General features: G+C 33.2%; 5 non-coding genes across 5 annotated transcripts; all 5 read right to left on the bottom strand.

Moving 5' to 3' along the window:
- Positions 1-106: 106 nt before the first annotated feature.
- Positions 107-285, bottom strand: LOC138914124 (5.8S ribosomal RNA). The gene has a single exon (XR_011420000.1). It is a non-coding gene; the product is annotated as a 5.8S ribosomal RNA (ribosomal RNA).
- Positions 286-908: 623 nt separating this feature from the next.
- On the bottom strand, positions 909-2,904 carry LOC138914118 (small subunit ribosomal RNA). Its single transcript, XR_011419996.1, has one exon. It is a non-coding gene; the product is annotated as a small subunit ribosomal RNA (ribosomal RNA).
- A 4,914-nt stretch (positions 2,905-7,818) lies between these two features.
- Positions 7,819-11,775, bottom strand: LOC138914121 (large subunit ribosomal RNA). Its single transcript, XR_011419998.1, has one exon. It is a non-coding gene; the product is annotated as a large subunit ribosomal RNA (ribosomal RNA).
- A 398-nt stretch (positions 11,776-12,173) lies between these two features.
- LOC138914125 (5.8S ribosomal RNA) lies at positions 12,174-12,352 on the bottom strand. The gene has a single exon (XR_011420001.1). It is a non-coding gene; the product is annotated as a 5.8S ribosomal RNA (ribosomal RNA).
- A 624-nt stretch (positions 12,353-12,976) lies between these two features.
- Positions 12,977-14,971, bottom strand: LOC138914126 (small subunit ribosomal RNA). The gene has a single exon (XR_011420002.1). It is a non-coding gene; the product is annotated as a small subunit ribosomal RNA (ribosomal RNA).
- Positions 14,972-15,615: the final 644 nt, after the last annotated feature.

Here is a 15,615-nt window from a genome sequence, read left to right on the forward strand (position 1 = left end):
AATATTATGAATAAAATAATTAAATTATTTTTATCCAATAATATACCATATGCTTATAAAATTTTATTATAAAATTTGTATAAACAACTTAATTAGCATAGTCTTACAACCCTCAACCATATGTAGTCCAAGCAGCACTATAAAATTAATTAAAGTACATAACAGCATGGACTGCGATATGCGTTCAAAATGTCGATGTTCATGTGTCCTGCAGTTCACACGATGACGCACAGTTTGCTGCGTTCTTCATCGACCCATGAGCCGAGTGATCCACCGCTTAGAGTTTTATAATATTGGTTTTAAATTTGGTCAAATATGTTTTTATTGAAAGAAATTAAAAATACACCATTTTACTGGCATATATCAATTCCTTCAATAAATGTATTTATATACCTAACATAAATGCTGCGAAATGTCTTAGTTTTATATAAACAATATATATCAAAGTATTATTTGTAATGGCATTTGTTTGTTAATATATATTGATAATTTTATATAAAACATTAACCTGAAACCAGGTACAACATTGTATATTTTAGGTTGTTGCATTATCCAATGTATGATCATCATCAAATTAGTTGGCCAATACATCTCGCAACGCGTGTATATTATGGTCCATATACACACAAAAGTTTATAATAAATATATAAAATATATTTTATTATATTAATAATTCGATTTGCTTGTTCGAATTTTATGTTTGTTTCTATTTAATTTATTTGTAATAATATTATATTATTACAATATTTCGATTTGCTTGTTCGAAATTTATTTGATCTTTTACTTTTAAGATCATATTTTTGGTATAATTATTATTATAATTATTATGTATATATATATATATATTGGTAATTTGTATTAAATTTGTATTAACAAATTTTTTTATTAACGGTAAGGATATTATACAATAATGATCCTTCCGCAGGTTCACCTACGGAAACCTTGTTACGACTTTTACTTCCTCTAAATAATCAAGTTCGGTCAACTTTTGCGAAACAACCGTAACACACAAGGCGTCACAGTGATCACGTCCGGAGACCTCACTAAATAATTCAATCGGTAGTAGCGACGGGCGGTAGTGTACAAAGGGCAGGGACGTAATCAATGCGAGTTAATGACTCACACTTACTGGGAATTCCAAGTTCATGTGAACAGTTTCAGTTCACAATCCCAAGCATGAAAGTGGTTCAGCGGTTTACCCGGACCTCTCGGTCTAGGAAATACACGTTGATACTTTCATTGTAGCGCGCGTGCAGCCCAGGACATCTAAGGGCATCACAGACCTGTTATTGCTCAATCTCATTATTGCTAGACGCAATTTGTCCATTTAAGAAGCTAGTGTCCTTATAATGGGACAAACCAACAGGTACGGCTCCACTTATATAAACACATTCAAACACAATAAACATTTTACTGCCACCATGAATGAAGGCTATATAAGCTTCAACACCATAATCCTGAAGATATCTATTTAATATATTTGAGTCTCGTTCGTTATCGGAATTAACCAGACAAATCACTCCACGAACTAAGAACGGCCATGCACCACCACCCATAGATTCGAGAAAGAGCTATCAATCTGTCTTACACACTTATGTTCGGACCTGGTAAGTTTTCCCGTGTTGAGTCAAATTAAGCCGCAGGCTCCACTCCTGGTGGTGCCCTTCCGTCAATTCCTTTAAGTTTCAGCTTTGCAACCATACTTCCCCCGGAGCCCAAAAGCTTTGGTTTCCCGGGAAGCGACTGAGAGAGCCATAAAAGTAGCTACACCCAATTGCTAGCTGGCATCGTTTATGGTTAGAACTAGGGCGGTATCTGATCGCCTTCGAACCTCTAACTTTCGTTCTTGATTAATGAAAACATCTTTGGCAAATGCTTTCGCTTAAGTTAGTCTTACGACGGTCCAAGAATTTCACCTCTCGCGTCGTAATACTAATGCCCCCAAACTGCTTCTATTAATCATTACCTCTTGATCTGAAAACCAATGAAAGCAGAACAGAGGTCTTATTTCATTATCCCATGCACAGAATATTCAGGCATTTGAAGCCTGCTTTAAGCACTCTAATTTGTTCAAAGTAATTGTACCGGCCCACAATAACACTCGTTTAAGAGCACTAATGCAGGTTTTTAAATAGGAGGAACATATGAAAAAATACAAGTATTTAAACACATATAAGAACTCCACCGGTAATACGCTTACATACATAAAGGTATAGTACTAACCACAATTGTAAGTTGTACTACCCGTATGAAGCACAAGTTCAACTACGAACGTTTTAACCGCAACAACTTTAATATACGCTATTGGAGCTGGAATTACCGCGGCTGCTGGCACCAGACTTGCCCTCCAATTGGTCCTTGTTAAAGGATTTAAAGTGTACTCATTCCAATTACAGGGCCTCGGATATGAGTCCTGTATTGTTATTTTTCGTCACTACCTCCCCGAGCTGGGAGTGGGTAATTTACGCGCCTGCTGCCTTCCTTAGATGTGGTAGCCGTTTCTCAGGCTCCCTCTCCGGAATCGAACCCTGATTCCCCGTTACCCGTTGCAACCATGGTAGTCCTAGATACTACCATCAAAAGTTGATAGGGCAGACATTTGAAAGATCTGTCGTCGGTACAAGACCATACGATCTGCATGTTATCTAGAGTTCAACCAATATAACGATCTTGCGATCGCTTGGTTTTAGCCTAATAAAAGCACATGTCCCATAAGGTTCATGTTTTAATTGCATGTATTAGCTCTAGAATTACCACAGTTATCCAAGTAACTGTTAACGATCTAAGGAACCATAACTGATATAATGAGCCTTTTGCGGTTTCACTTTTAATTCGTGTGTACTTAGACATGCATGGCTTAATCTTTGAGACAAGCATATAACTACTGGCAGGATCAACCAGAATAATGTTTTCGTTCATATTTCATTCATATTTTTTGAATAGAAATTAGTAATATAAATATAATAGATTTTATTTCCATTTTATATGTTCGGTTTTTCTTAAATATTGATTTTAATTCAATATTTTTTTTTTGCTTTGTGAAATAATTCTATTTTAATTCGAATACGGCCATTTTTATATGGCATTCGTATACGTTCTTTAATTTTTACTTGTTTCGCCACTAATATAACAAGTTTATAATTGATGTTAAAGAAAAAGTACAACTTTTTTATAACACAATTTTCAATATATATTGTTCTTTCTATAAGTTTTTATTATATTATATATACATATTTCATTCTAAAATATCATTTTTGTTCAACATACATAATTATTGTATCCACACATGTACAATTTTTGTTTAACCAATATAAATATTGAGTTAAATCATTTGCATTTTGATGATAAATTTAAAATTTATCTTTTCCATATAACTCTCTGGTAATATATGATATAAAACCGAGCGCATATGAAATTATTTTGATCACTAATATTGCAATTATATTTTATTATAATGCTTTTTGTAAACACATTGTACCGGCAAGCGATACTCTGTGCCCAAACGACAGGGGATATAATAATTTAATATAAATTATCATATATACCTGCCACCAAAGATTAACGATAAAAGTCGGAAACAATTTGTTATTCTATATATAATAGAAACTTGACCTCTGTTTCACCTTATTATCATGGGTTTATAATATTAACCGCGTAGCCAAGTCTTAATTTCATTTAAGAAACAAATTTATACGGATAATATTTTGATTTTAATATATGTTGTTCTATTGATAACAAAAGTATATATTATAATATATTTTGTTCAATAGTAGATGGACTACTTACTGTACCATCCTTATTTTTTATTATTATTGATATACATTATATTGACAACAGCATATGATATTCATATGGTTTGTTCAATAATTAATTGGTGGACAACCACTGACCATCCTATAGTAGTTTTTGGCCACGACGTCTAAATATCGAAATTATTTAATTCCGTTTGCCACCCATACGATAGATATTAACTATCTATAATAATAATGTGTACGCATAAAATATTATATGTATATATATAGACCAACAGACAAGCACTTCACCCTATAGTAGTTTTTGGCCACGACGTCTATATATCGGGCATATTTAATTCTCTTTGCCACCCAACCAAAGATATTCACTTTTTTATATAAAGTATTATTTGATCATATTAATATAACCAATTATTTCTGCCATATTCATATAATTTCTTTATGAATTATTTTTTGGTCATATCCATATAATCTATATGCCGTATCCATATAATGAATACGGCATATCCATACAACTAGCCATATTTGTATGTCAATGTATATTTTATTATACATTTTTTTTCTTTATACATATAATATGGTATTTCCATATCGCTATAATTGAATTATATGTATAAGATATCATTTATATATAGCATTGCCAAAATAATATGATAAACATAAATTTTGAACAATACGGCCGGTCGGCGAGCACTGCCTCCCTATATATGTTTTTGGCCACGACGTCTAAATATTGGGTATTTTTCGTACTGCGGCCCCGGTGTATGTAAATTGGGCATATTTCGTACTGATGCCAACATATCTATATGACTCATTATTTTCTTCCATATCAATATAACTTCTTTTATTTCCATATTCAAGTAATTTCTGTATTTGCCATATCAATATAAAATATTTTTTGGTCATATTTATATAATCTATATGCCGTATCCATATAATGAATACGGCATATCCATACAACTAGCCATATTTGTATGTCAATGTATATTTTATTATACATTTTTTTTCTTTATACATATAATATGGTATTTCCATATCGCTATAATTGAATTATATGTATAAGATATCATTTATATATAGCATTGCCAAAATAATATGATAAACATAAATTTTGAACAATACGGCCGGTCGGCGAGCACTGCCTCCCTATATATGTTTTTGGCCACGACGTCTAAATATTGGGTATTTTTCGTACTGCGGCCCCGGTGTATGTAAATTGGGCATATTTCGTACTGATGCCAACATATCTATATGACTCATTATTTTCTTCCATATCAATATAACTTCTTTTATTTCCATATTCAAGTAATTTCTTTATTTGCCATATCAATATAAAATATTTTTTGGTCATATTTATATAATCTATATGCCGTATCCATATAATGAATACGGCATATCCATACAACTAGCCATATTTGTATGTCAATGTATATTTTATTATACATTTTTTTTCTTTATACATATAATATGGTATTTCCATATCGCTATAATTGAATTATATGTATAAGATATCATTTATATATAGCATTGCCAAAATAATATGATAAACATAAATTTTGAACAATACGGCCGGTCGGCGAGCACTGCCTCCCTATATATGTTTTTGGCCACGACGTCTAAATATTGGGTATTTTTCGTACTGCGGCTCCGGTGTATGTAAATTGGGCATATTTCGTACTGATGCCACCATATCTATATAACTTATTTTTTGTTCTATATCTATATAATTAATTTTTTTTTCCATATCCTATAAAAACTATTTATAAACTATATATTTTTGCATATCCATATCCTATGATATACTTATTATTTTTTTTCCATATCCATATAACTGGTTTTTCCATATCCACACTGAATTATATGTATAAGATATATTTATTATATCCATAATAATCATTATTTTACCATATCAATATATTTTTTCCATATTCATATACTCTCCTATATTCATATTTCTAGATCACATATTATAACTTATTTTTTTTCTATAATATATTTTTCATATCCATACTAGAACTATTCTTTTTTCCATATCCATACTAGAACTTATTATTTTTCCATATCCATATAACTAATTTTTTCATATCCACACTAGAATTATATTTACATATCCATATATCTCATATCAACTCATTTATTCCATATCCATACTAGAACTTATTATTTCTTTAATATCATATAACTCAATATTTTTCATATCCATACTAGAACTTATTATTTTTCCCATATCCATACTAGAACTTTTAATTTTCCCATATTCATATAACTAATTTTTTTCATATCCATACTAGAACCTAATTTTCTTCCTATATCCATATAACTTATTATTTACTAATACAATATAATTAATATTTTTCCATATCCATACTAGAACTTATTATCTTTTCAATATCCATAAAACTCAATATTTTTTCATATCCATACTAGAACTTATTTTTTTCCCATATCCATACTAGAACTCAGTATTCTTCCCATATCCATACTACAACTTAGTATTTTCCATATCCATAAAACTCATTATTTTAGCATATCAATATAACTAATTTTTTTCCATATCCATACTAGAACTCAGTATTCTTCCCATATCCATACTACAACTTAGTATTTTTCCCATATGCATATAACTCATTATTTAGCATATCAATATAACTAATTTTTTTCCATATCCATACTAGAACTTATTATTTCTTTAATATCCATATAACTCAATATTTTTTTATATCCATACTAGAACTTATTATTTTTCCCATATCCATACTAGAACTTATAAATTTTCCCATATTCATATAACTAATTTTTTTCATATCCATACTAGAACATTAAATTTTTTGCCATATCTATATAACTCATTTTATTCCATATCCATACTAGAACTTATTATTTCTTTAATATCCATATAACTCAATATTTTTTCATATCCATACTAGAACTTATCATTTTTCCCATATTCATATAACTCATTTTTCCATATCCATACTAGAACTCTGTATTCTTTTCCATATCCATATAACTCATTTTTTTTCATATCCATACTAGAACTTATTATTTTTCCCATATCCACATAACTCATTTTTTTCATATCCATACTAGAACTTGTTATTTTTCCCATATCCATATAACTCATTTTTTCATATCCATACTAGAACTTAATATTATTTTCATATCCATATAACTCATGTTTGGACTTGGAATATTTTTATACACGTCACTAATAGGATGACGATTCAATCATCTATTTAAGAGGAACATTGACTTGCATATGTCTTTTACTTGCATGTTCGGACTTAGAATATTTTTATACACGTCACTAATAGGATGACGATTCAGTTGGCTACCTTAAGAGGTACATATACTTGCATATGTCTCTTACTTGTATGTTCGGACTTAGAATATTTTTATACACGTCACTAATAGGATGACGATTCAGTTGGCTACCTTAAGAGGTACATATACTTGCATATGTCTCTTACTTGTATGTTCGGACTTAGAATATTTTTATACACGTCACTAATAGGATGACGATTCAGTTGGCTACCTTAAGAGGTACATATACTTGCATATGTCTCTTATTTGCATGTTCGGACTTAGAATATTTTTATACGCGTCACTAATAGGATGACGATTCAGTTGGCTACCTTAAGAGGTACATATACTTGCATATGTCTCTTACTTGTATGTTCGGACTTAGAATATTTGTATACACGTCACTAATAGGATGACGATTCAGTTGGCTACCTTAAGAGGTACATATACTTGCATATGTCTCTTACTTGTATGTTCGGACTTAGAATATTTGTATACACGTCACTAATAGGATGACGATTCAGTTGGCTACCTTAAGAAGTACATATACTTGCATATGTCTCTTATTTGCATGTTCGGACTTAGAATATTTTTATACGCGTCACTAATAGGATGACGATACATATGGCTACCATTGTTAAATATATTTAAATAAAATTTATTTAAATATAATTATTATTTTATATATATATATTTTATATATATATATATTCTGACTTAAAAAAGCCAAACAAAATAAACACAATTAAATTTATGTTTATTATCGAATCATCAAGCAAAGGATAAGCTTCAGTGGATCGCAGTATGGCAGCTGCTCAACCACTTACAACACCTTGCCTGTTACAAAAGTCGTTTACAATTGATTCTAGGCTTTGTCATTGTATTAAATAATGCTTTTATATGTAACTAGCGCGGCATCAGGTGATCGAAGATCCTCCCAATTTACTATGTTACAAATTACATTGGCATCACATCCATTGTCGTTTATAAAGTAAATTATAAACTTTAAATGGTTTAGAAGCCATACAATGCAAATTGCCCCTTATTTATCATTGCAGTCCAGCACGGATACGACCTTAGAGGCGTTCAGGCATAATCCAACGGACGTAGCGTCATACCACTGTTCGCTCGAACAAGTATTGTGCCATTGGTCCGTACCTGCGGTTCCTCTCGTACTACGCAGGAATGCTGTCGCAACAACGTTTTGTCATTAGTAGGGTAAAACTAACCTGTCTCACGACGGTCTAAACCCAGCTCACGTTCCCTTGCATGGGTGAACAATCCAACGCTTGGTGAATTTTGCTTCACAATGATAGGAAGAGCCGACATCGAAGGATCAAAAAGCGACGTCGCTATGAACGCTTGGCCGCCACAAGCCAGTTATCCCTATGGTAACTTTTCTGACACCTCTTGTTAAAAACTCTTTAAACCAAAAGGATCGATAGGCCGAGCTTTTGCTGTCCCTGTGTGTACTGAACACCGAGATCAAGTCAGCATTTGCCCTTTTGCTCTATGTGTGGTTTCTGTCCGCACTGAGCTGGCCTTGGGACACCTCCGTTATTATTTGAGAGATGTACCGCCCCAGTCAAACTCCCTACCTGGCAATGTCCTTGAATTGGATCATACCTGAGTAATTGGAGTTATACCAAATTTTCAAATCAAAAATACATAAATGCACCGTTTTATTAAAGAATTTGTTTGCGATTATATAACAAACTCGTGATACTTTGATCAAGAAGCTTGCATCAAAACCCAATACCATAAGATATAATAAATATATCCGTATAATGGCTAGGAAATGATACACGTTCCATTTAATCAAGTAAGTAAGGAAACAATAAGAGTAGTGGTATTTCATTGACGATACCAAACCGAAGTCTAATATCTCCCACTTATTCTACACCTCTTATGTCTCCTTACACTGCCAGATTAGAGTCAAGCTCAAAAGGGTCTTCTTTCCCCGCTAATTATTCCAAGCCCGTTCCCTTGGCTGTGGTTTCGCTAGATAGTAGATAGGGACAGTAGGAATCTCGTTAATCCATTCATGCGCGTCACTAATTAGATGACGAGGCATTTGGCTACCTTAAGAGAGTCATAGTTACTCCCGCCGTTGACCCGCGCTTACTTGAATTTCTTCACTTTGACATTCAGAGCACTGGGCAGAAATCACATTGTGTCAACACCCGCTAGGGCCATCACAATGCTTTGTTTTAATTAGACAGTCGGATTCCCCAAGTCCGTGCCAGTTCTGAATTGATTGTTAATTGATAATCGTTATAATTAATAAGAACTAATTGGTTTGACCCAATTAGTATTCTTAAAAATTTTAGCAAGAAAGTTCCACAATTGGCTACGTAACTAACTATCCGGGGAACAAGTAACTAACATAAATGCTAGAAACTCTATTTACCCAGAACGAGCACATAAACCATGTTATTGTTTCCCAATCAAGCCCGACTATCTCAATCTTCAGAGCCAATCCTTATCCCGAAGTTACGGATCTAATTTGCCGACTTCCCTTACCTACATTATTCTATCGACTAGAGACTCTTCACCTTGGAGACCAGCTGCGGATATTGGTACGGCCTGTTGAGAAGTTTGCGTGTCCCCACCATAAATTTTCAAGGTCCGAGGAGAAAATATCGACACAACAGTATATGTCATGCTCTTCTAGCCCATCTACCATATCTCTCTGCGAAAGACTTCCATGGTAGTACGGCTATAAAACAGAAAAGAAAACTCTTCCGATATCTCTCGACGGCTTCTTTATGGTCGTTCCTGTTGCCAGGATGAGCACGAGGCCCATATTTAATAACAAACGGATACTCAACAGGTTACGGAATTGGAACCGTATTCCCTTTCGTTCAAAATTATTCAAGTATATTATATTAGCTTGATTTGTATATATTGCGTTTTTGGTTTTACTTGAAAATTTTCGGCTTTCGCCTTGAACTTAGGACCGACTAACTCGTGATCAACCACTGTTCACACGAAACCCTTCTCCACTTCAGTCCTCCAAGGTCTCATTCGATTATTTGCTACTACCACCAAGATCTGTACCAATGGCAGCTCCATGCAGGCTTACGCCAAACACTTCTACGCATACCATTGTACCTTCCTACTCACTAAAGTTTCAAAATTTATATCACAAGTAATATAAATCATCTACTTTAGCGGTAATGTATAGGTATACAACTTAAGCGCCATCCATTTTAAGGGCTAGTTGCTTCGGCAGGTGAGTTGTTACACACTCCTTAGCGGATTTCGACTTCCATGATCACCGTCCTGCTGTTTTAAGCAACCAACGCCTTTCATGGTATCTGCATGAGTTGTTAATTTGGGCACCGTAACATTACGTTTGGTTCATCCCACAGCGCCAGTTCTGCTTACCAAAAGTGGCCCACTGGGCACATTATATCATAACCTTAAACTTCATATCAAGAAAGTTAAGGTTCTTACCCATTTAAAGTTTGAGAATAGGTTAAGATCGTTTCGACCCTAAGGCCTCTAATCATTCGCTTTACCAGATAAGATTATTTTATATAATATTAAAATGCACCAGCTATCCTGAGGGAAACTTCGGAAGGAACCAGCTACTAGATGGTTCGATTGGTCTTTCGCCCCTATACTCAATTCTGACAATCGATTTGCACGTCAGAACTGTTTCGGTCTTCCATCAGGGTTTCCCCTGACTTCAACCTGATCAAGTATAGTTCACCATCTTTCGGGTCACAGCATATATGCTCAAGGTACGTTCCAGTTAGAGGCATAAATAATATAAATATCATTATACATAACTATATAGAACGCCCCGGGATTGTGTTAATTAGCTATAAATAGTTAAAAAACTAATCCCATTATTAGTCAAGTTAATTACGCTATTAGGTTTATATCCCAATAACTTGCACATATGTTAGACTCCTTGGTCCGTGTTTCAAGACGGGTCCCGAAGGTATCCTGAATCTTTCGCATTGTTAATCCTACAAGTGCATATAATAAACACAAAAATCAATGATAATCATGCCATTATATAATTCCGAAAAATTAACGCACTGTATTCATATAAATCTATCAGCACTTTATCAAATTAATAACATTTATTCTGTGTTAAAATGCAAGCAATTTAATTTGAATAAACTATAAGTTATATTTTATGATAAATTTGGTATGCTAATAGATTACAATGTCCTTATATGGAAAAAATGCACACTATTATCATAATATTGTTTAAATATTACAATTTTAATGATGAATTTTCCATAACGGATATTCAGGTTCATCGGGCTTAACCTCTAAGCAGTTTCACGTACTGTTTAACTCTCTATTCAGAGTTCTTTTCAACTTTCCCTCACGGTACTTGTTTACTATCGGTCTCATGGTTATATTTAGTTTTAGATGGAGTTTACCACCCACTTAGTGCTGCACTATCAAGCAACACGACTCTTTGGAAACATCATCTAGTAATCATTAACGTTATACGGGCCTGGCACCCTCTATGGGTAAATGGCCTCATTTAAGAAGGACTTAAATCGTTAATTTCTCATACTAGAATATTGACGCTCCATACACTGCATCTCACATTTGCCATATAGACAAAGTGACTTAGTGCTGAACTGATTTCTTTTCGCTCGCCGCTACTAAGAAAATCCTTGTTAGTTTCTTTTCCTCCCCTAATTAATATGCTTAAATTCAGGGGGTAGTCCCATATGAGTTGAGGTTGTATATAACTTTTATTTGCAATTAATTCTTTATATATAATGATAAAACATTTTATTAAATTCGTTTAAAGCTGACGTATATATATATTAATGGCATTTATTTGTAACGAATTAACGAAGAATAATAATATTGTCAACGTTTTTCATATTTCAAATCATTAATAAGAGACAATTCTAGATAATATTTTATGCTAGACATTTCTCAGTATTATTTGATTGAAAAAGAAAATATTCCTCTTCGTTTTTCTCACAGTTTAATTACTATTGTGAGATAATGTTTTTCATATATTTGTTAATATTATGAATAAAATAATTAAATTATTTTTATCCAATAATATACCATATGCTTATAAAATTTTATTATAAAATTTGTATAAACAACTTAATTAGCATAGTCTTACAACCCTCAACCATATGTAGTCCAAGCAGCACTATAAAATTAATTAAAGTACATAACAGCATGGACTGCGATATGCGTTCAAAATGTCGATGTTCATGTGTCCTGCAGTTCACACGATGACGCACAGTTTGCTGCGTTCTTCATCGACCCATGAGCCGAGTGATCCACCGCTTAGAGTTTAATAATTTGGGTTTAAATTTGGTCAAATATGTTTTTATTGAAAGAAATTAAAAATAGACCATTTTACTGGCATATATCAATTCCTTCAATAAATGTATTTATATACCTAAAATAAATGCTGCGAAATGTCTTAGTTTTATATAAACAATATATATCAAAGTATTATTTGTAATGGCATTTGTTTGTTAATATATATTGATAATTTTATATAAAACATTAACCTGAAACCAGGTACAACATTGTATATTTTAGGTTGTTGCATTATCCAATGTATGATCATCATCAAATTAGTTGGCCAATACATCTCGCAACGCGTGTATATTATGGTCCATATACACACAAAAGTTTATAATAAATATATAAAATATATTTTATTATATTAATAATTCGATTTGCTTGTTCGAATTTTATGTTTGTTTCTATTTAATTTATTTGTAATAATATTATATTATTACAATATTTCGATTTGCTTGTTCGAAATATATTTGATCTTTTACTTTTAAGATCATATTTTTTGTCTAATTATTATTATAATTATTATGTATATATATATATATATATTGGTAATTTGTATTAAATTTGTATTAACAAATTTTTTTATTAACGGTAAGGATATTATACAATAATGATCCTTCCGCAGGTTCACCTACGGAAACCTTGTTACGACTTTTACTTCCTCTAAATAATCAAGTTCGGTCAACTTTTGCGAAACAACCGTAACACACAAGGCGTCACAGTGATCACGTCCGGAGACCTCACTAAATAATTCAATCGGTAGTAGCGACGGGCGGTGTGTACAAAGGGCAGGGACGTAATCAATGCGAGTTAATGACTCACACTTACTGGGAATTCCAAGTTCATGTGAACAGTTTCAGTTCACAATCCCAAGCATGAAAGTGGTTCAGCGGTTTACCCGGACCTCTCGGTCTAGGAAATACACGTTGATACTTTCATTGTAGCGCGCGTGCAGCCCAGGACATCTAAGGGCATCACAGACCTGTTATTGCTCAATCTCATTATTGCTAGACGCAATTTGTCCATTTAAGAAGCTAGTGTCCTTATAATGGGACAAACCAACAGGTACGGCTCCACTTATATAAACACATTCAAACACAATAAACATTTTACTGCCACCATGAATGAAGGCTATATAAGCTTCAACACCATAATCCTGAAGATATCTATTTAATATATTTGAGTCTCGTTCGTTATCGGAATTAACCAGACAAATCACTCCACGAACTAAGAACGGCCATGCACCACCACCCATAGATTCGAGAAAGAGCTATCAATCTGTCTTACACACTTATGTTCGGACCTGGTAAGTTTTCCCGTGTTGAGTCAAATTAAGCCGCAGGCTCCACTCCTGGTGGTGCCCTTCCGTCAATTCCTTTAAGTTTCAGCTTTGCAACCATACTTCCCCCGGAGCCCAAAAGCTTTGGTTTCCCGGGAAGCGACTGAGAGAGCCATAAAAGTAGCTACACCCAATTGCTAGCTGGCATCGTTTATGGTTAGAACTAGGGCGGTATCTGATCGCCTTCGAACCTCTAACTTTCGTTCTTGATTAATGAAAACATCTTTGGCAAATGCTTTCGCTTAAGTTAGTCTTACGACGGTCCAAGAATTTCACCTCTCGCGTCGTAATACTAATGCCCCCAAACTGCTTCTATTAATCATTACCTCTTGATCTGAAAACCAATGAAAGCAGAACAGAGGTCTTATTTCATTATCCCATGCACAGAATATTCAGGCATTTGAAGCCTGCTTTAAGCACTCTAATTTGTTCAAAGTAATTGTACCGGCCCACAATAACACTCGTTTAAGAGCACTAATGCAGGTTTTTAAATAGGAGGAACATATGAAAAAATACAAGTATTTAAACACATATAAGAACTCCACCGGTAATACGCTTACATACATAAAGGTATAGTACTAACCACAATTGTAAGTTGTACTACCCGTATGAAGCACAAGTTCAACTACGAACGTTTTAACCGCAACAACTTTAATATACGCTATTGGAGCTGGAATTACCGCGGCTGCTGGCACCAGACTTGCCCTCCAATTGGTCCTTGTTAAAGGATTTAAAGTGTACTCATTCCAATTACAGGGCCTCGGATATGAGTCCTGTATTGTTATTTTTCGTCACTACCTCCCCGAGCTGGGAGTGGGTAATTTACGCGCCTGCTGCCTTCCTTAGATGTGGTAGCCGTTTCTCAGGCTCCCTCTCCGGAATCGAACCCTGATTCCCCGTTACCCGTTGCAACCATGGTAGTCCTAGATACTACCATCAAAAGTTGATAGGGCAGACATTTGAAAGATCTGTCGTCGGTACAAGACCATACGATCTGCATGTTATCTAGAGTTCAACCAATATAACGATCTTGCGATCGCTTGGTTTTAGCCTAATAAAAGCACATGTCCCATAAGGTTCATGTTTTAATTGCATGTATTAGCTCTAGAATTACCACAGTTATCCAAGTAACTGTTAACGATCTAAGGAACCATAACTGATATAATGAGCCTTTTGCGGTTTCACTTTTAATTCGTGTGTACTTAGACATGCATGGCTTAATCTTTGAGACAAGCATATAACTACTGGCAGGATCAACCAGAATAATGTTTTCGTTCATATTTCATTCATATTTTTTGAATAGAAATTAGTAATATAAATATAATAGATTTTATTTCCATTTTATATGTTCGGTTTTTCTTAAATATTGATTTTAATTCAATATTTTTTTTTTGCTTTGTGAAATAATTCTATTTTAATTCGAATACGGCCATTTTTATATGGCATTCGTATACGTTCTTTAATTTTTACTTGTTTCGCCACTAATATAACAAGTTTATAATTGATGTTAAAGAAAAAGTACAACTTTTTTATAACACAATTTTCAATATATATTGTTCTTTCTATAAGTTTTTATTATATTATATATACATATTTCATTCTAAAATATCATTTTTGTTCAACATACATAATTATTGTATCCACACATGTACAATTTTTGTTTAACCAATATAAATATTGAGTTAAATCATTTGCATTTTGATGATAAATTTAAAATTTATCTTTTCCATATAACTCTCTGGTAATATATGATATAAAACCGAGCGCATATGAAATTATTTTGATCACTAATATTGCAATTATATTTTATTATAATGCTTTTTGTAAACACATTGTACCGGCAAGCGATACTCTGTGCCCAAACGACAGGGGATATAATAATTTAATATAAATTATCATATATACCTG

This window comes from Drosophila takahashii, unplaced genomic scaffold (genome assembly GCF_030179915.1).
Source record: "Drosophila takahashii strain IR98-3 E-12201 unplaced genomic scaffold, DtakHiC1v2 scaffold_12, whole genome shotgun sequence".
Classification (NCBI taxonomy): Eukaryota; Metazoa; Arthropoda; class Insecta; order Diptera; family Drosophilidae; genus Drosophila; species Drosophila takahashii.